Source organism: Hibiscus syriacus, unplaced genomic scaffold (genome assembly GCF_006381635.1).
Source record: "Hibiscus syriacus cultivar Baekdansim isolate YM2019G1 unplaced genomic scaffold, ASM638163v2 tig00111311_pilon, whole genome shotgun sequence".
In the NCBI taxonomy this organism is placed as follows: Eukaryota; Viridiplantae; Streptophyta; class Magnoliopsida; order Malvales; family Malvaceae; genus Hibiscus; species Hibiscus syriacus.
Genome location: NW_024063054.1, coordinates 767,927 through 790,801, shown reverse-complemented (window position 1 = coordinate 790,801; position 22,875 = coordinate 767,927). Strand labels below are relative to the sequence as shown.

Here is a 22,875-nt window from a genome sequence, read left to right as displayed (position 1 = left end):
TATCCCTTGTTAATAAAGTTGCTAGGCCAAGTTATATTATTGAAGTAAAAAAATAAAATTTAGGTTAAATTATGGTTGAGACTAATTACATATTTAGATGAATTTGGGGATGAAATTGAAATATTCAAAAGCTTGGGGACCAATTTAGAAAGAAGGCCATTGTTTAAGGATAAAATTAGAATGTTAAAAAATTTAAGGATTAATTTAGAATGAGAGTCATAGTTTGGAGATGAAATTATAATATTTGAAAGTTTAAGGATTGATTTAAAATAGAACTTATAATTTGGGGATATATGATGCAAATAACTCTTATTATCTAAAATTTATTATTAATAAAAATATGAAAAAATATATTTTTAAAAACTTTCAATTAAATAATTTTTAAAATATATTTTATAACATCTAATTATTTAAAATATTTAAAACAATCTTAGTCAAAGTTAAATTTGATTTTTAAAAAATTATGTCCTCTAGGGACATCCAATAAAATTGGAATGATACAAAGAAGATTGCATGGCCCCTGCACAAGGATGGCGTGCACAAATTGGAAAATGGTCCAAATTATTAAATCACCTGGAGTGGACGGACTTCACGGTATATTCTATCAACGAAATTGGTCAGTGATAGGTGATAGCGCCTGTAGATTGGTTAAGGACATTCGCAGGAGGAAACTCGATGAAAGCCTAAATCGAACACTGATAGTTCTTATACCAAGATAAAAGCTTCAGAATTAATCACCCAATTTAGACCGATTAGTCTGTGTTCTGTTCTGTACAAAATTGTGACAAAACTAATAGTAAATAGACTCAAGCTACTTATGTCACATTGGGTTTCTCATAATCAAACGAGCTTTGACCTTGAAAGATCGATCACAGAGAATATTGTCATGGTTTATCCTTGAAAAATCAATTGATGAAAGGCATAAAGGGTTATATGGCTATTAAGATAGACCCAGAAAAATCATATGATCACCTGGAATGGTCATTCATAAATGATACAGGATATCGAATTACCTACAAACTTGCATTAGCTTATTATGAGGTACGTGTCCACTTGGAATGGAATAGTTTCGAGAGGAATTCGACAGGGACCCATACCTGTTTATGCTATGCATAGAAAGGCTAAGACAACCCATTCAATGGAGCATAGACAAAAAAAATGGAAACCAATTTGACTAGCTCGCGGTGGACCGAAAATCTCACACCTATTTTTTGTTGATGATACGATGATATTTTCAGAAACAAAGAAGCAATATGCAAGAACTATTCAAGACATCCTAGATAATTTCTGTCTAGCCTCTGGACAGAAGTTGAGAATTCCCAAAACAAATATTTTGTATTCGAGGAATGTTAAAGACCACTACAGGACAACATTGAAGGCTATGTGTGGTTACACTGAAGTCCAGGATTTGGGGCAGTATCTTGGTATACCTCTTCTACGTAGTCGAGTCACAAAAGAGACTTACAACACATCATACAAAGGGTTCAGGACAGGTTAACCAGATGAGTCACAAAACATTTATCACTCGTATGCCGAATTAAACTAAGTAAGTTGATATTAGCATCGATCCCCTTTTATTCAAGGCAGTCAACCATGTTACCGAAGGGTACCTGTCACGAGATCAAAAAGATAATTTGGAATTTCATATGGAGGAAATCCAAGGGAAAAATTGGGATAAGCTTGGTTAATTAGGGCACAGTGTGCACCCCGATAAAGGATGTTGGTTTGGGATTCAAGATACCAGAGAAACAAAATGACGTTTTCTTGATGAATGTGACCTTTAATTTAGTAACGAGACCAAACCAACTTTGGCAAAGATGCTAAGGAATAAATACAAATGAAGTGGCATCATACCTAAGGACTTTTCTCGATAGAATTATACAAGATTATGGAAGGGAGTAAGCCTAGTATGTAAATATATCCATGATAGTTTGGTTTGATCGATCAGGAATGGTATCATTGTCGACTCTTGGAGAGATCCCTGGCTTAGAGATGCAAGTCCCTTAAAACAACACGTTATAAATCAAGAGATGTCATTACTTCTTGTTGCAGAATACGACTATCGGATAGAGCAAAATCACAAGTAATAATTTAAGAAAATAAAAAAGAAGATAAAGAAGACAAACTTTACGTGGAAAACCCCTAAATAATATAGGGTAAAAACCACAGGCAAATATATAAGAATTTTACTATAAGAAAAATATGAATGACAACTTCTCTCGATCTAACAAGGAGAAAACAATAATAATTATCTCTTGATAAAAAAGAGAAAATAACTCTCAAGAAAACTCTCTAAATTCTCTAGTATTGGGAGAAAACTAGAATGATTTGGGATGGTTTTGAAGCTATTTGGGTTAGTGTATTTATAGTTGAAGCTTAATGACTAATCTTGTAAATACCCTAAAGTATAAGGACTAAATGAGCAATTTTCTCATTCCACATTTCAACCAAATCATGATGCCAACTTGGACCAAATCAGCTTCCCCATTAATGCGGCCATCTTGGACCAAATCAACCGCCCCATTGGCCTTTTTTAACTTTCAACAATCTCTCACTTGAAAATTTGATTGGAACAATCATATCTTCACACCATTCTTTCTACCTTGTATCTTCATGTTGCTTACGTTTCTGATAAGCCACAAGAGGATCGACACCAAGTAAATTTATCAACATTGACCGCCTTCGTCATGAAATATGCAATGTTGTCTTTGGTATGGATTTTCTGCATATTTATTGTCCCTTCTTCCACCTTTTCACGAATGAAATGGTACTGAACTCGTATGTGTTTTTTCCTTGAATGAAATGCTGGATTCCTTGCTAGATGCAAGGCGCTTTGACTGTCACAAAACAAAGAGACATTCTCTTGATTGTGCCCAAGCTCCTCCAATAGCATCTTCAACCAGATTGCTTCTTTACTGGCTTGTGTAGCTGTTACATATCCTGCCTCTGTTGTGGAAGTAGCCACAACTGACTGCAATTTTGAAACCCAACTTACAGCTCCACCAACAACTTTTAACACATATTCTGTAGTAGATTTGCTTTTATCCAAATATCCTGCATAATCAGAATCAACATACTCATTAATAAGTAAATTTGATCCTCTGTAACATAATGCAACATTTGAGGTCCCTTTGATGTATCTTAGGATCCTCTTTACTATATTCCAATGCTCTTTCCCAGGATTCACCATGTACCGACTAATCACTCCCACTGCTTGTGCAATGTCTGGTCTTATGCATATCATAGCGAACATTAAACTTCCACTGCCGATGTATATGGTACTCGAGACATCTCCATCCTCTCTTATTCACTGCTAGGACTCATATTGGAGGATAATTTGAAGTTAATAGGAAGAGGGGTAGAAATTGGCTTACAATCTTGCATGTTGAATCGTGAGAAGATCTTCTTCAAGTAATTCTTTTGTGAAAGCCAAATCTTCCTATTACTTCTGTCTCGGTGAATTTGCATCCCTAGAATCTTGTTTACTGATCCCAAGTCTTTCATTTCAAATTCCTTAGCCAGTTGTGGCTTCAATTCTTCAATATGATATTTGTTGGGTCCTGCAACCAACATGTCATCCACATACAACAATAATATAACAAAATCATTATCACCAAACCTCTTGAAATAAGCACAAATATTTGCATTAAGTCTGTTGTATCCAAGGCACATAATGAAGGAATCAAATCTTTTATACCAATACCTCAGCGCCTGCTTTAGACCTTACAGAGATTTGTTCAACCTGCCAACCAAGTTCTTCTTTTCTTTTTCTTCAAAACCTTCAGGCTAGATCATGTAAATCCCTTCTTCAAGATTTTCATGAAGAAAAGTTGTTTTAACATCTAGATGCTCTAGATGTAAGTTCAATTTAGCACATATTGACAATAATACTTGAACTGTTGTTAGTTGAACCACAAGAGAAAAATTTCATTGAAATCAATACCTTCTTTTTGAGCATATCCTTTGACCACCAGTCTTACACGATACCTCTCAACTTGATCGTTACCATTTCGCTTGATTTTGAAGACCCATTTGTTACCAATTGGTTTCCTTCCTTGTTGTAGTGGCACAAGGTCCCATGTATTTTTTTTATGAAGGGCTTCAATTTCTTGTTGCATCGCCATCATCCACAGTGAAGCATCTGAGTTGTTTATTGCCTCTAAGTATGTTGATGGCTCACCGTCCTCTGTTAAAAGGCAGTATGCAATATTTTCTTCTATAACATAATCTGAGTGCCAATTGGGACGTCTTCTCACATGATCTGATTGACGAGTTATTGAAGCTTCATACTCTCTCGTTCTTGTTCATCATGTACTGATTCTGCTTCAGAAGAATCTCCTTGTTCAACCTTCTTTTCCACATGTATCCGTGTAGTCTCTAACTTTTCAGTGCTATCATCTTCTTCTTTTCTTTTTAGTTTATCTTCTACAAAGATAACATCCCTGCTAGTGATCACTTTGCGGATAGTGGGATCCCACAAGTGATACCCCTTTATTCCATCAACATACCCCAAGAATGTGTATTTCCTGGATTTTGGATCCAACTTTAAAATTTCTTGGGAGATGTACATCATGTACACAATACTTTCAAATATATGGAGGTTTGAATAATCAGCTTGTTTACAAGTCCACATCTCCATTGGTGTCTTCAGCTCTATTATAGTTGATGGAGCTCGATTCACCAAATAACAGGCGGTACTGATTGCTTCTGCCCAAAATGATTTTTCTAGGCCTGCATCTCTCAACATTGCTCTTGTTCTTTCTAACAAGGTTATGTTCATCCGCTCTGTCACTCCATTTTGTTGAGGAGTGTTTGCCACTGTGAACTGTATTTGGATGCCTTCTTTCCTGCAAAAGTCATCAACTTCTTCACTTGTGTGTTCTCCTCCATTATCTGTTCAGAAACACTTGATCATTTTTCCAGAATCAAGTTCCACCCACGCTTTGAAGTTTTTGGAAGTTGAAAACACGTATGACTTCTTCTTAATAGGGTACACCTAACATCTCCTGGAGTAGTCATCAATAAATGAGACAAAGTATTTTGCTCCTCCTAGGGATGTAACTAGTGCTTGCCATACGTCAGAATGAATCAATTCTAGAACATTTTTGCCTCTAGAATTTGACGTGTTGAATTTCAACCGATGATGCTTACTTGTTATACAATGCTCACACAAAGTAAGTGATACCTTTGTTAAGCCTGTAAGTAGCTTTTTCTCCACAAGGACTTTCATTCCTTGTTCTGACATGTGTCCAAGTTTCTGATGCCATAGCATTGTAGAATTTGAACTACATGAGGCAACAGAGGCTTTTGCTTCTAGCAAAGTCTCTCCCTTCAGTATGTATAAGTTTGCTGCTATCTTTTCACCTTTCATCACCACAAGCGCTCCATGGAACACCTTCATGATTCCTTTTCGTGTTTTAATCTTGCTTGTATTATTATCCAACAATCCGTAGGATAATAAAATTTTCTTCAGGCATTTCACGTGTCGCTCATCTCGAACAACTTTAATTATTCCATCATACATCTTTAATTTGATGGTTCCCACGCCAACGATCTCTAAGGCATGATCATTGCAACTATACACAGATCCTCATGAGACAGGTTCATAATGATGGAACAATTCTCTTCTTGAGATCATGTGATATGTTGCTCCCGAATCACTGAGCCATATATCTGCAAATCTTTTTCTACCTTCCACGGTGGTTGACGCTTCACAGTATAGAGCATCTCCATCATCTGAAGTGTTTGCTGTATTGCCTTGTGGATTGGGGTTTTTACCTAGACTCCAATAATCCTTCTTCAAGTGATGCTTCTTTCCACAATTATAACACTTTAAATTCTTTTTGCTTCTCGACTTTGATCTACCATGTTTGTGACTGCTTCTTTGGCCACGTTCTATTGATCTCCCTCTTATCATTGTCAACGCTTATGCTTGTTGCAGCTTTACTTGTTTATCTTCCTTGTTCTTGCGTCGATTTTCTTCTTGTAGAACAGCAGCTGCAACGTCATCGAAGCCTAGACTGGTGACATTCCTGTTTGTCAAGTTGATTATGAGTTGATCATACGAATCAGGTAGACTTTGAAGTAGAAGTTCAGTCTGTTCTTGTTCTCCTATTGTACATCTTAAGAATGTAAGCTGAGAAAATAAAGTGTTCAGTGTGTTTAAGTGCTCTGTCACTGAAGTAGATTCTGGCATACGAAGAGTGTACAATTTCCTCTTAAGCAAAATTTTATTGTGCAATGATGTGGCCTCGTACAGTTTGGTGAGATGATCCCATATCTCCTTAGTCGTCTTCTTCTTCTCGATGCTTGAAAATACTTCATCTGCTAATGCTAGATGAAAGTTTTCCATAGCATTCCGTCCATTTCGATTCATTTGTTGTCATTTGTGAAATCTATCGGCATTTCACTGATAGCTGCTAGACAACCATCTTTCCTCAGGATGGCCTTCATCTTCAATTTCCACAGCGAGAAATTTCTCCTATTGAACTTTTCAATATCAATTTTTTTTCCATAGCTTCTATTACAATAACTCCCACTATTTCACTATCGTGAATAATTCTCTGGAACCTTCAAAGAATGGTAATACCTTATTACTTTCTTATGTTGGAGGATCCACCTTTTAGTGGCAACCACAAAGACAATAAGTAGATATTACACACTCTAATCTGGCTCTAATGCCAATTGTTGTGGAATACGGCTATCGGATAGAGCAAAATCGCAACTGATAATTTGAGAAAATAAAAATGAAGATAAAGAAGACAAATTTTACGTGGAAAACCCCTAAATAATATAGGGTAAAACAATAACAATTCTCTCTTGATAAAAAGGAGAAAACAACTCTCAAGAAAACTCTTTAAATTCTCTAGTATTGGGAGAAAGCTAGAATGATTTGGGATGATTTTGAAGCTAAATGAGTTAGGGTATTTATAGTTGAAGCTTAAGTATTAATCTTATAAATACCCTAAATTACAAGGACTAAATGAGTAATTTTTCCATTCCACATTTCAACCAAATCATACTGCCAAATTGGACCAAATCATCTGCCCCATTAATACTGCCATCTTAGACCAAATCAACCACCCCATTTGCCATTTTTTGACTTTCAACACTTCTACCTACAATGAAAGTTGAAGACATGGACGAGGATCATGGCAACTTGGAGTGGACAAAAATCAGCCCATTTCTACCACAAACCATCATTCACAGACTCGTGGCCACAATGACTCCTAAACAAATTCAACGGATCAGCTGCCCAGGGTGGAAATGAAACACGAACTGATAATTTACCATTAAATCAACCTAAGAAATTTGAGCGAATACCGATCAGAAATCAAAGTCAAATTTATGAAAAACTATTGGTCAGTTTAAAGGAATCCAACATGTGAAGAACTTTCTATGGTTAATTGCATGCGAAAAGATTTTGACGAATAGTGAAAGGGAAAAAGGGTATTTGGACACAAACGAAAAGTGTGGAGTCTACGTTTCTAGTGAAGAAACGATAGACCACCTGTTTAGAGAATGTCTGCTAGCACTAGACATTTGGAAGAGGATGATTAGACCAGGAAAACTATCATAATTTTTTAGGAAGAATTTGGAAGAATGTCTATTAACTAATCTTCTGAAACCTGAACATTTTGCAGTGAAGGCTAGGGATTGGGATATCCTCTTTAGCTCGTTACTATGGGCGATATAGAAACATAGGAATTGATGAATTTTTGACCCAGAGAGAATATAATACATGGTGGTTTATGATTATGGAAAACATTTGCAAGATGATAGCATACGAGCAAGAGATTCAAAGTTGACAACAGTCAGATCAGAGGTACAACAAAAATATTCACGTTAACAGGCTTCTCCAATCGGATGGATCAAGGTCAATACGGACAGGGCAAGGGAGTCAACAGATGGATACACATCTTACGGAAGAGTGCTCAAGGAAAACAATGGATACTAGCATTCTCTAAAGCAATAAGGATATGCACCGTAGTAGAAGCATAGCTCTGGGTAATATTTGCATGCCTGAATCATGCATGGAACACAGGAGGAAGAAGGATTATCCTAGAAACAGATTGTGGGGACACATTTCGATTGATACAAAGGATGATCAAGAAGGTACATTGCCGACCATACTTCAACCCATTCAAAAGCTAATGGGAAAGATATAGAAAATCCAATCATGCAAGCAAGCTGCGAAGCAAACAAGTTGGCTTACTCTATGAGCAAATTTGTCACACTCCCGACCTGTAACATTGACTTTTCAACGCTTTGACTCTTTGAAAAATTCGAATAAAATTGGACTTTTTATCTTTATTTTTGTGGTGAAGCCCTCATTAATATTAGAAAATGCAAACAAATATTTAATATATTTACAACGACCTTAATTAGTATTGTTACAAAACATATTAGAGCATTTGCGATTTAAACATTTGTAGTACATGCGAACAAAATTTCAAAATAACAAAATTACAAGCTGTTCAAATCGGTCTGATATGATCTTCTTCAAAGGTATGTTGTCCTGACATTGCTTTACTCTATTGACTTCTTTGAACCTACGTGTGAAAACACTCACACGTTAAGTCTTTGACTTAGTGAGGCATAGATGAGCATAATAAAACATTAAAACATTGGCTTAAATATTTTAGGAGAAGCATTGAATACGGAAAATAATATACATTTCACAAAAATAACATATATTGTTATGCACTGTTCAATTCATATTAACTTGTTTAAATAGCCCAACGTATATCACTGAGAACTCAAGGTATGTGAGTACTTTAAGGTTGTGCACTGTAATTGCAGTCATAACTGGCACGTAGAATTTTACACCGAAGTGCCACGTAGATTTGTCCCGAAGGACGACGTAGAATCTCTTGACTCTTGGCATGCCAATTATACCTCTAATTCTCATAGCACATACTTTGGGCTTTAACCATATAAGTATTTCACATAGCATTATTCAAATTATCATTTATTCAAATAGAACATATACTCATAGTAATGAAATTGAAATAGTGCTTTTGAAATACGATTTAAGTAAAACTATAAAAATTAATATAAATAACTATTCAAAATTATATTCTAGTTAAAAATTATTGGAAGTCGATTCATCACAAGTCTTCTTCCCTTGTATTAATACATTAAAGTAGTATGCACTCTCCTTTGCCTCACTTAAGACCTAAGCAAAATCCTTTTCACTTTCGCTCAATCTCTTTATTACGTCAATTCATTCGGTACTTGCTTTCGATTGAAATCTACATGTTAACATGACCAAGATGAATATCAGAGCTCAATTAATTGTTAACAAATCAGAATTTACATAAACTAAATGAAATACCTAATTCACAATTTTAGGTTGAACAGTATCGGTACTCTACACCCAGTACCGATACTTCTCTTCTATGGTACCGATACCTACCTCAGTATCGATACCCAAATTGCATTCTGGAATTTCCTCTCCAATTAGAGTATCGGTACCTTACTATTGGTATTGATACTCCCAGTATCGATACTACCCCTTCAGTATCGATTATGTTTATCTGATTCATATAGTATCGATATTGTTCTTCCAGTACCGATACCCTTGCCCAGAATTCACTTATTTCATTTCGAATTTGACCCAAAACTCACCTAAATCTCATACTTCTAACTCCATTCATGCCCTTAAAGTCAATAACACTTATCACAACCAACTTACATCAATTAAATTCCCTTTAATATCCAAAATTTTCACTAGAACACTTAAAACTAAAAATTACACCCATTCTTCAAACATGTTCTCAATCATTTCTAATACTTCTAACATCTTATTCAAACCTTTGACAAGTCAAATATATCTTGAAAATCCAAATACTAATCAATTTTCATTAACTCTCTTAAAAGCTCATTTTACCAAATTACCATTAACTCATAAATCTCATAGCTTCTAATCATCTTTAAGCTTTCTGTTGAGTTAATCGATATGATGAAATAGGCAAGAGGGGGTGGTGAATTGGCAAATAAAATTTTGGTGGAAGCTTGACAAAAAATACAAATATTTGCACAGCGAATTTAGAGTGGTTTGACTTTCTCAACCAAAGTCTACGTTCACTACCTTAGCTATCCATACTAAAGATTTTTCCACAAATTCACTAATTTGTCTTTCTTTTGAGGACAAAGAGTAATCTTACAACTCCCTTAAGAATTATACCCCAAATTCTTGAGACACTCTCTTCTCAAAGAGAAAATTACAAACTTTGCAAACTTACAGAAAAACCTCATAAGGTAAGATGTTTGCACAATTCTAGAACAAAGAAATAATACTAAAAATGAATACAATTGAGCACAAATTATGTTCTTGAAAGCAAAATGAATATTGAATGGATTTTAGCTTGAATTGCTTAAACTTGATGTTTAAGGTTTTCTCTCTTGTTTCTTTTCTCAATTTTTAATCACCAATGGCTTCAAGACATGTTTAAATAGACCACATATCAATTCTAGACGTTGGGGATAATCATGGAGTCAATAGAATCGTTGTAGTGTGAAATGCATTTGAAAAGTCTGCTGGGAGCGTATGGGTATCAGTATTCTTTTATAGGGGTATCGATAATACTTATATAAAATTCAAATATTTCAACCGTTTGAAACAAACGGTATCGATACTGGCCAGGGAGTATCGATACTACTATGTAAAGTAGTATTGATACCGATCATGGTATCTGTCCGTAAATTGTGAGTACTAAATATAGGTGCGGAAATATGTGTAAGTATACACAATCGAACAAGTAATACAGTGATGAGTGAGTATCGTATCCACAGGAATTGGAGAGATCTTGAGTAAAGTTTATGCACTATTCTAAAGTAACTAAGTATAGCTAATGATATTCACAAATGATAATGATATGACAAAATGGATGGAGTTGTCATGACAAATTAAATTATGTTTAGTGTAAATAAATGGAAATGCAAAGGCAATATAAAATGTAAATACTGGATTTGATTATCAGGACTTTAGGCTTCCTCACACGACAAGCTACTATGGGAATGAGTGATAGGAGTCACTAAGGAAAATCTAAGTCCACTTCTCATAATGATCTTACTTCTATGCCTAATCTGCTCGATAGAGTCTACTAGGGTGCCTTATGCTATCTCTAGTAAAGGACTCGATAGAGTGAAGATGCCTTGGCAAAACCGGTTGGCGTAAACCCTTGCAGTGATCCTATTGGTCCAGATAACAGGATATGTCTTAGTAATACCTTTTTGCGGAATCATTAACATCTAACCTATCGCTCATGCACAACTCCTTTTAGTCAAATGAAATCCTAGCCTTATCTCTAAGGTGGATTAAGCCTAGTTACTATCTAGAACCCCTTTCTTATGTGGTTCCTCTCTAGTTTCTCTCGAACACTAAGGATGTGCTACCTAGACATTCTCTCGAACACTAAGTAATCTCCTAAGGAACGACTACTCTTGTAGCTCCTACAACCTTAAGGCACTAAGCTTAATAAACAAAATAGAATATAACATAGAAAAATAATCATTCATTAAAGCAAAACTTAAATATCCAAAATAAACTCCCACCAAATAGGATTAGTTCATGGTGGGGGTTTGAAATAAGCAAGCACAAAAGAAAGTTAATCTGTTCCTTACAACCCAAACGATAAAATATGAAAGCAAAGAGCAAAGGGAAAGAGGAAAATCCTTCGACGTGCACTGCCAGTGTTTCCCTTGGCTACCACGGATAATCCCAGCGAACTAGCTTCTATCGGACGCCTATAACGCCACTCCCTTTAGCTTGTCAACGGAGGAATGCCACGACAAAAGTGATTGTCAAAAAAAGGTGAGACCTTTTCCTCCTAATTTTTAGCTCTTGGCAGCTGGGCAAAAAGTTCAAAGTCTCCTCAAAAAGTCAGGCTTCATCTCTTATTTATAAGGAAGAATGAACCTAGGGTTTTATGTTAAAATTACACTAGTACGCTAAAGTTCATTCCTTTTATGTGAGAGTCGGTGAAAAGATGGTAATTGACCCCTCCTTTATGGCTGATTGCAGAAATCATGCATAGTCAATTACAGCTGGCTCTTACTAAAAATATCTTCTTTGACTTTTTCTGCCCAGAAATGTCGTCCGAGTTGTTGCGGCAATCGTATTTTTCTCAGTAGTCTCATCATGTCATGACAATTCCCTTTTGCTTATCCTTGCTCCCAAATCTTGCACATCATCAAACAAAACATCTTCTCCATAAAGCATCACTGATTACAAAATAAAATGTCGCGGCAAACAAAATTCCACCACATGCAACTATATGATCCTAAATGGGCTTTTAGACAGTCAATAACTTAAGTGAAAATGTCTCAAATATGACCTTTTTATGGAGTTATCACACCCCCAAACTTAATTTATTGTTTGTCCTTAAGCAATGGATAGTATTAAGCAAAATAAAAATACCATGGCAAGTTCAGAAGCAGAATAGTTGTTTGGGATAAAATTTCAGCCCTCAACACACTTGGCTTTAACATGCTAGACTAGTTTGAGAAATCAAGTATTGTCCCCTAGAGCAAGATTCTTTGCGTGGGTGTGTGCGTGTTTCTATCCAGTCCATACTTAACAAACCTAAAAATTTTCTAAGCAAGTTTTCTTGTTTTGCCACAACATTTACAATTTTTACTCCCACATTGTTTTCTTTTCCTTTTTTTTAACACTGCTACGAGGGGAGTCAACCCATCATAGCTACCATCCCACACTCTAGGTGAAAGAGAGCATACCTTCCACCCCCGAGCTAGTCAAGTAGAGTCATCCAATGACTAATTTCATTCACTCATATACTATAGCGAAGTGTCCCTCTACAGATATGATGAAGCATTTATTCACAACTTCATTTGTTTTTTTTTACAAAGAGGGATTTTCATCGTTTATACCAAGACATGCAAGAGTTCTCTTATAAAAAATTTCTAAGTTCCTTAAGCATGAAAAACATACAATCATGTATTCAAAGGTTTCAAAGAAGCAAGTCCTAGAATTGGTTCTATCATCCTCAACAGTCATGTACATTCAATCCTAGCCATCAAGAATTTATCATCACCGGGCATCCTTAATTTATTCCAGAAAACCAATTCAACCACTTACTAATGTCATGGCATATTCATTCTGCTAATACTATCATGCAATGATTTAAGAACCCTACCTCCCCCAAACTTGAGATAAGCATTATCCTCAACGCTAAATAAAAACTAAGGAAAATCTAAACTACATGCTATTAAATTCAATGCAATGCAAGGTAGCTTGATTTCATGCTTGTGGTGGTGCGGCAGTCGTGTGACGTGTGCACTTTTAAAATTGTGTGGGGCTGGAGTGTTCAGAATCTGATGCTGGTACGGTTGAAATTTGGATGGATCCTAACCTTGCAAAGAAAAATAAAATATTCAATTAAAAGGAAACTGAATAAAAATAGTAACAAAATAAACATTTATTTATGTATAGGAGTAAATCCAAGATGCAACGGCATCTTCAAGATGCTTGGCAAGTCTCGATATCGTGCAAGAGGAGTACAATTTGTTGCGTTTGATCGGAGCACCAGTATATACCAAAATGCCCCACACATATAACAGTTCCACCTTCAAAGTATTTTGCCCTGGCATTTTGTGTCTTTCACATCTGAATTGTAGGACCATTTCAGTAGTCATCTCTTCTTCAAAGTCTCTTTGCCTGCAGCTGAATGGTAGTGGAGTGAGATCTCTTTTCGCTCATTTTTGTCGTGGCAACTTGTAATCATTTGGGAAGCAAATTCGTTGAAGAGGTTGAAGTTATCCCTATAACAGTAGCCACCATCTTGTATGACCTTGTTCTTTCCTATGTTATTCAAGTAAGGAAGAAAAACAACACTAACGAGAAAGTTGACAATGTTAGCATACCACAAAATTATCGCGGAAAATAATAATTTCTCATTAGGGAATTTTTCCTTAATCTCTATTTCATTCCTTAATTCTTTTATAATTTCTACTCTAGACAGATGGGCAGTTACTTGGGGTTTGGGATGAGTAAATTCAATAGAATCCAAAAGTTCAAATTTCATACCTGGTGTAGCTATGGGTGAGCTAGACTGACTCATCTCCTTTTGAATATCATCGAGCTCCTCTTCGTCTTCTTCATCAAGATTCAAGTGATTATCAGTGCATAAAAATTTGTTGCGGCAAAATTCTGCACCTTTCCTTTGGTCATCAACTCCTACTGATGAGGGCTTTTCTTTTGTCGTGGTAAAATTGTTCTTATCTTCATTGGTTGCACTCTTCGAACCCTCATCATTGTTTTCCAATAAATGTGAAGCTTTTTGCACCTTCGGATCTTCATGTATAATCTCATTAACGGGCTCTCTGAGTGTCTCCCCCCAAACTTAGCATTTTTGTCGATTTTAGTGCCACTCCTTAAGGTGAATGTACCACAATGTTCTATGTCTTGAGCCTTAGTGACTTCAGTATCACTAGGTAGACTACCATGTGGGAGAGACTGTAATGTCGTGGCAATTTGGCCAACCTGACCCTCCAAGGCCCTTAAAGACGAGTTGTGACTTTGAAGCAAAGCATCTTTGGCTTTTTATAGAGGTCGCATGGTCATGCAGCACGGTATTCGTGGTTACTATAAAATCCTGCATTGTGGCCTCCAAAGAACTTGTGTTGGATGAAAATGGCACTCCCTCGTTATAATTATGCCATGGTATATTCGTTTGAAATCCCTGGGAGTCATTGAAGTTCTGCTGACTAGCATTGTTGGTTCCTTAATTTCCCCAAGAGAAGTTTAGACGCTGATACCATCCAAGATTGTTAGGATAGGGGTTGTTGTTGTTGCCTCGATTGTAGTTCTCTACATAGTTTATAGATTCCTAATTAGTCGGACACTCGCTCTCATGGTGATTGCCATGACATAATAGACATGCTGAGTTGGATGCATTTGTCGAGGCATCTAGCATCATCCTTGACCTTGAATAGGGAAATTGGTAATCATGGTTAGTAATTCGATCAAGAATTTTAAAAGCCTCTTCAGGTGATTTGTCGAGCAATGTCCCATTTGTCAAGGCATCTAGCATCATCCTCGTGGGTACATTGACTCCATTGTAGAACATCACAAGTTGAGTCCAGTCGTGGAATCCATGATTGAGGCACTCACGAAGCAAACTTTTTTATCGATCCCAACACTCATACATAGACTCTTTATCGCCTTGGTGAAAAGATGCTATGACATTTCTAAGATTGTTGTTCATATTGGGTTGATTATGCCGTAGCAAAATTTTTTTGCACAAGTCAGTCCAAGACCTTATCGAACCGGAAGGTAATCCATTGAGCCATGCCCTAGTGTGATCTTTCAAAGAATATGGAAATAACTTTAATTTCAGCATATCTTCATGCACACCTTGTTGTCGGAAGGAGTCACAGACCTCTAAAAATGCCCGAACATGTTACCTTGCATCCTCATGAGGAACACCACCAAATTGTCCAATCAAGTCCAACATGTCAAACATAACCGGTTTGAGCTCGAATTGGGTTGCTTGAATCTTGGGAGCTACAATAGCAGGTTTTAGGTCGTTCAAGGTGGGAGCTAAGTGATCTCTAATAGTGCGTAGTCGAGCAACATTCCCAATATTTGGAATTGTCGTGACATTTAGAACTACAGGATCCTTCACCTGATTTTAAACAACATGAACCTCAGGTTCAATATGAAATAATGGTTCTTTGGGTCTTTTACGGGTCATGCGACAACGTAACACCTGAGAAAGGTAAACACAAAAACAAGTAACTATGTACAAAGAAAACAAAATAAAACGGTGCAAAAACTAAACTCAACATCTTCAATTGCCAATCCCCGGCAACAGCACCAAAAACTTGTCCGCAAATTGTGAGTACTAAATATGGGTGCGGAAATATGTGCAAGTATACACAATCGAACAAGTAATACAGTGATGAGTGAGTATCGTATCCACATGGATTGGAGAGATCTTGAGTAAGGTTTATGCACTATTCTAAAGTAACTAAGTATAGCTAATGATATTCATAAATGAGAATGTTATGGCAAAATTGATGGAGATGTCGTGACAAATTAAATTGTGTTTAGTACGAACAAATGAAAATGCAAAGGCAATATAAAATGTAAATACTAGATTTGATTATCAGGACTTTACACTTCCTCACATGACAATCTACTATGGGAATAAGTGATAGGAGTCACTAAGGAAAATCTAAGTCCACTTCTCAGAATGATCTTACTTCTATGCCTAATATGCCCGACAGAGTCTACTAGGGTGCCCTATACTATCTCTAGTAAGGGACTCAACAGAGTGAAGATGCCTTGGCTAAACCGGTTAGCGTAAACCTCTGCAGTTATAATATTGGTCCAGATAATAGGATATGTCTCGACAATACCATTTTACCAAAGTATTAACATCTAACCTATCGCTCATGCACAACTCCTTTTAGTTGAATAAAATCCTAGTCTAATCTCTAAGGTGGATTAGGCCTAGTTACTATTTAGAATCCCTTGCTTATGTGGTTCCTCCCTAGTTTCTCTCGAACACTAAGGATGTGCTACCTAGACATTCTCTATAACACTAATGAATCTCCTAAGGAACGACTACTCTTGTAGCTCCTACAACCTTAAAGCACTAACTTCATAAATAAAACATAATATAACATAGAAAAATAATCATTTATTAAAGAAAAACTTAAATATCCAAAATAAACTCCCACCAAATAGGATTAGTTCATGGTGGGGGTTTGAAATAAGCAAGCACAAAGCAAGTTAATTTGTTCCTTACAACCCAAACGATAAAATATGAAAGCAAAGAGCAAAGGGAAGGAGGAAAAGCCTTTGACGTGCACTGCTAGAGTTTCCCTCGGCCACCACGGATAGTCCCAGCAAACTAGCTCCTCTCGGACGCCTAGAAAGTCACTCCCTCTAGCTTGTCAACGGAGGAATGCCACGGAAAAAGTGATTGACATAAAAAGGAGATACCTTTTTCTCCAAATTTTTAGCTCTTGGTGGTTGGTCAAAAAGTTCAAAGTCTCCTCAAAAAGTCAGGCTTCATCTCTTATTTATAGGGGATAATCAACCTAGGGTTTTGTGTTAAAATTACACTAGTACCCTAAAGTTCATTCCTTTTATGTGAGAGTCGATGCAAAGATGGTAATTGGCCCCTCCTTTATGGTTGATTGCAGAAATGACGCATAGTCAATGACAATTGGCTCTTACTAAAAATATATTCTTTGACTTTTTTTACCCAGAAATATCGTCCGAGTTGTCACGACAATCACATTTTGCTCAGTAGTCTCATCATGTCATGGCAATTCCCTTTTGCTTATCCTTGCTCACAAATCCTGCACATCATCAAACAAAACACTTTCCCCATAAAGCAACACTGATTACAAAATAAAATGCCGCTGCAAAAAAAAAATTCACCACATGCAACTATATGCTCCTAAATGCATCTATATGATCCTAAATGGGCTTTTAGACACTCAATAACTTAAGTGAAAATATCTCAAATATGACTTTTTACGGAGTTATCAGTATCGGTACCCAAATTGCATTATGTTAAAACTTGGAGTCAAAAACAAAAAGGTATTATCGGTACCATTTACCATGGTATCGGTACTAATATGTATTATGGTATCGATACCGTGTAGGGTATCTGTTGCGTATTGTGAGTACTATAAAATTGTACGCAAATAATGTGCAAATATACACAATCGCAAAAGTAATAAAGTGATGAGTGAGTATCATCTCCACAGGGATTGGAAGGATATTGAGTGAAGTTTATGCACTATTCTATCTAAGTATAATTAGTCTTGATATATACAAATATCATGGCAAATGAAAAATGTATGATGGTTGATACGGATGAATAGTCTGATGGTGTAGTAAATAGAAATGCAGTGGCAAGAACATATGTTTAATGTTGAGTATGGTGAAATGTTAAGGCAATGAAAAATGGTAAAAAAAGTAAATAAATAAAAAAATGAAATGAAAAGTAGATAATCCTCACGTGACAAGCTTCCAATGGAATGAATGGTAGGGATTGATTTGAGGATGCTAAACTTATTTCTCAGGCATATTTAAGTTTTCTGGACTTCACTTACTCGACAGGGCTTTCCTAGAGTGTTCTTAAAGGAACCTAACAGAATAGGATGCCAAGGCATCTGCTCTCACTCAACGATGTTGGCCAGCCTACCCTATTGATAAATACACCCTTTTTAGTCATTATCCTAGTCTCTCCCGAGATCTAAGGGATTAGGTTATAATATTCCTAGGTCGGTTCAAAGCCCCTTAAAAATATTATAACCCATTACTTACGAGGATCTTGTCTTGTGTTTCTCTCGAATACTACAAGTATTTTTAGTTTAGGTTTCTCTCGAACACCTAACCTTCATCTAAGAAATGGACACTCTCATGCCTCTTACAAGCCTAGATGGTGAAGAATTCATAAGCAAAGCAAATAAAGAGCCAAGATAAACTTAAATATACCATTAAAATAAAGTTTAAACAACCGTAAAACCAACCACCACCAAATAAGTTAGTTCATGGTGGGGTTTGAAATATCCAAAAAAATAAATCATGAAATATTCATTCCAACAACCCACAAATAATATAAAAATAACAACAAAAGGGAAATGAGAAGAAGCCTTCGACGCACGCCACCGGAGGTCTCATCGGCCACAGCAAACCACCTTAGCTCGCTAGCTCCTCTCGGACGCCTAGCTTGCCACTCCTTAGAGCTTTATCAATGGAGGAAAATCCAAGGAAGAAGAAATGAGAAGGGAAAATAAAAATGAGATTTTTCTGCTATACTCTATATGTCTCCTTTCTTCCACCACTCTCTCTCTTGTGAGGTGTAATATATAATAAAAATATCTAGGGGTAATGATGAGGTTGTTGGGTGCCAAATACCCCTAAAATCACACCTTGTGTGTGAACCTTATCTTCCAGGTGGCAGTGGTCCCATAACAGGCTGTTACAGCCATCATTTCACGTGTAAAACCAACTGTTATCGTACAACTATATCTTTTTGTCGTTTTCTGTGCCAAAAATGCCAAGGTATTTCAATCTGCTTCAGCAACGTGTGATGCCATAGCATTATTTACCAGTTCGCCTATTTTCTTGTTATTTCCTGCACATCACTAAAAACCATACCTTTCTCTTCATATAGCACCTTAATAAAATAAAGTAACACAACCACAAAAAATGCAATTATATGTAGCTACATACAAATAAAATGACCTATATGTACCCTTAAACAAACAATAACTTTAGTGACAAATGCCTTAAAATGGTCTTTTTTCAGAGTTATCACACCCCCAAACTTAAGCTATTACTTGTCCTCAAGCAATGAATAACAATTAACATAATCAAAATGTCATGACAATTTTCATCAATAGGACAACAAGAAAAAATTTGAATTTCAACCCTCAGAAAAATTGGCTTCAACATGCTAGATATATCAAGAATTCAAGTACTTTTCCCTAGGTCAAGATTCTTTATGGTGTTGTGTGTGCGTGATTGTATCTAATCTATACTTAACGAATTTAGGCAATTTCTAATTGAGTTCCCTAGTTTCGCCATGGCATTAACTCATTCATTAAGCACATTTATACTCCCTTTTCACTTACTACACATTTTTTCTTTTTTTTCACTTTTTTTTTACGCTGCTACGAAGGGAGTCATCTCATCACATCTACCATCCCACACTTTAAGTGAAAGGGAGCATACCTTCCACCCCCAAGTTAGTCAGGTAGAGTAATCCCGTGACTACTTTCATTCACTCATATGCTCGTGGCTGCCATTTATTAAAGAGAGTTCCAGGTAATGCCACGGCAAAGAGGAGTCTCCCTCTACAGCTATGCCGAAGCATTTATTCATGATTAAACAAAATTCATACATATGGGAGTTATTAAACAGTGATTTATCATTTAAGCATAATACCATATTTTATTGCCAAGGCTAACCAGAGTTCTTTCATAAAAACTTCCTAAGTTCCTTAAGTATAGAGAACATACAAATCTTGTAAGAATAATTCATAAAGCATCAAGCCCTAGAGTCAGTTCTATCATTCTCAACAGTCATTTACATTCAATTTGTAGCCTAAAAAATTCATCATCATCGGGTATCATTAAAACATTTCATCTAACTATCCTATAATTTACTGATGTCATGACATAACATTATGTTAATATTATCATGCACATGTTCTACAAAGAACACTACCTCCCCCAAACTTGAGAGGAGCATTGTCTTCAATGCTGAATAAAAACTAAGTTAAAACTAGACTACATGCTATGCGATGCAATGTAAGGTACCTTGTCTTCCTAAGATGGTGGTAGAGTCACGATGGCAGTGCTAATAGTATTGCGCCTGGTGCACTTCCTCAATGGGGTGGGCTTGCGTCAGGCTCAGAATTGGGTTCAGCATTGGTGTGCTAGGGCCTTCAGTATTCTTGGATGCTGGGATCTCCACATGCCCAATAGATGACTTCAGACGTCATCTAGTCCGTGTTGACTGGGTTAGCATCATTTAGCTTGGGTGTATTATCTTGTTGAGTGACATTTGTAAATGTAGTGGCATCCTCAAATGCTGGCAAGATTGCATCCATGATGACTAGAAGATTATAATCCAAATATAGGAGCCTCTCCTTATGAACAGGTTCCATGATTGCGTCTTGTTAGAGCCTCAATTGCATCTAGCTTTGCCATGGCATATTGGTTTGCAGCAGCATGTGAAGTTCCCTCGTGAGATTTCATACTCATCCTCCAAAACACCCTTCATCCTAAAAAGAAATAATATTAAAATTAAAAAAATAAAGAAATAAAACAAAGAAAAATAAACAAATAAACACTCACAACAAAACAAAACTTCTAAAACATAAATTAAAAAGGGTTCAAGGGATGCAAACTCCAAAACATCATGAAATGTTATGGCATTTTTATCGCGTTCGATTGGAGCACCAGTATAGACCAAAATGCTCCACACATATAACATCACCACCTTTATTGTAAGTCGAGAGAACCCGATTTATAGGACCTTTGCAGTAGTCCTCTCTTTTCTCTCCCCGTTTCTGTGGCATCTTTTAATTGCTTGGGCAGTAAAGTCTTTCAAGAAGTAGGGGTCATCATCCTGCATCAATCTGTTCTTGCCCTGGCTATTCAAGTACGGAAGCAAAACACCACTAACGAGAAAATTGACAATGTCGACGTACAACGACAATGTCGTAACGACAATGTCGTGGCAAATAATAATTTCTCATCAGGGAATTGTTTCTCCATTTTATTCCTTAGTCATTTCACAATTTCTAGCCTAGAAAATGGGCAACTAATTGGGTTTGAGTAAATTCAATGAAATCAACAGGTTCAGATTTCGTACATAGTCTAGCTATAAGTAAGCTAGACTGACCCGTCTCCTTTGAAATATCCTTATGCTCATCTTTGTCGTCTTTATCAAGCTTCAAGTAATCACCAGTGCCTGAAACATTGTCATGGCAGAATTCTGCAGCTTCTATTTGGTCATCAACTTCTGCTAGTAGGGGTTTTTCTTTTGTCGTGGCATTATTTTGTATGCCACCATTGTGGTTACTCACTGAACCTTCAACTTTGTTCTCCAGCAAATGTGCATCCTCTTGCAAATGAGATTCTTCATGCATAATCTCATAGCTAGGTTCTTCGACTGTTTCTCCCCCAAACTTAGCATCTTTATAGATCTGGGTGTCACTCCCTAAGGTGAATGTACTAAATTGCTCACTATCTTTAGCCTCAGTGACTTCAGTATCACTAGGCAATATGTCTGCTTGGTATTCTTGTAATGTTGTGGCAATTTGATCCACTTGCATTTCCAAAGCTCTCAAAGACAAATTATGATTTTGCAACCATGGCCCTTGACTTTGTAATAATTCTTCTTGACTCTTAATAGATGTGTCGTGTTCTTGTAATAGAGTCTTTGTAGTTACATAAAGTCTTTCATAGTGGCCTCTAGAGAACTTGTATTAAGTGAAGATGTTGTCCCCTTCCTAAAAGTATGCCATGGCATATTTATTTGAAAGGTTGGGGGTTTATCCATATACTGTTATTGAGCGAGATGACTGACATTACGAGCTCCTTGATTTTCCCATGAGAAATTGGGATGTTGAGTCCATCCATTGAAGCTTCTCACATAGTTGATGGATTTTTTATTGTTAAGGCATTCACATTCATGGTGATTGCCACGGCATAACAGATATGTCGAGCTAGCAACCTTTACTTCTTTCACCTCATTATAATGTTGCAAATCCTTCAACATATTGGTGATGGTAGAGAGTTGGGCCGATACTGAATCTTCAGTTTCTAACTTGAATGTCCCAGATTCCTTCCTTCTAGTTTCAAACCTTAAAGAGGGAAATTGGTAATCATGGTTAGTAATTCGATCAAGAATGCCAAAAGCCTCTTCAGGTGATTTGTCAAGTAAAGTGCCATTTGTCCAGGCATCTAGCATCATCCTCGTGGGTGCATTGGCTCAATTGTAGAACATCACGACTTGAGTCCAGTCGTGGAATCCATGGTTGGTACATTTGCGAAGCAATTCTTTGTAGTGGTCCCAACACTCATGCATTTACTCGTCATCAGCTTGGTTAAAAGATGTTATGGCATTCCTAAGATGGTTGTTCATATTCGGTGGATTATGCCGTAGCAAAAATATTTTTGCACAATTCAACCCAAGACCTTATCGATCCGGAAGGTAATCCATTGAGCCATGCCCTGGCATGATCTTTCAAAGAATATGGAAATAACTTCAATTTCATCACATCTTCATGCACACCTTGTTGTCGAAAGGAGTCACAAACCTTCAAAAATTCTCGAACATGTTGCCTTGCATCCTCATGTGGAGCACCACCA

The 22,875-nt window shown here is 36.6% G+C and overlaps 1 non-coding gene across 1 annotated transcript; it reads left to right on the top strand.

Moving 5' to 3' along the window:
* The first annotated feature begins 465 nt into the window (after nucleotides 1–465).
* LOC120158459 lies at nucleotides 466–566 on the top strand. Its single transcript, XR_005519231.1, has one exon. It is a non-coding gene; the product is annotated as a U6 spliceosomal RNA (small nuclear RNA).
* Nucleotides 567–22,875: the final 22,309 nt, after the last annotated feature.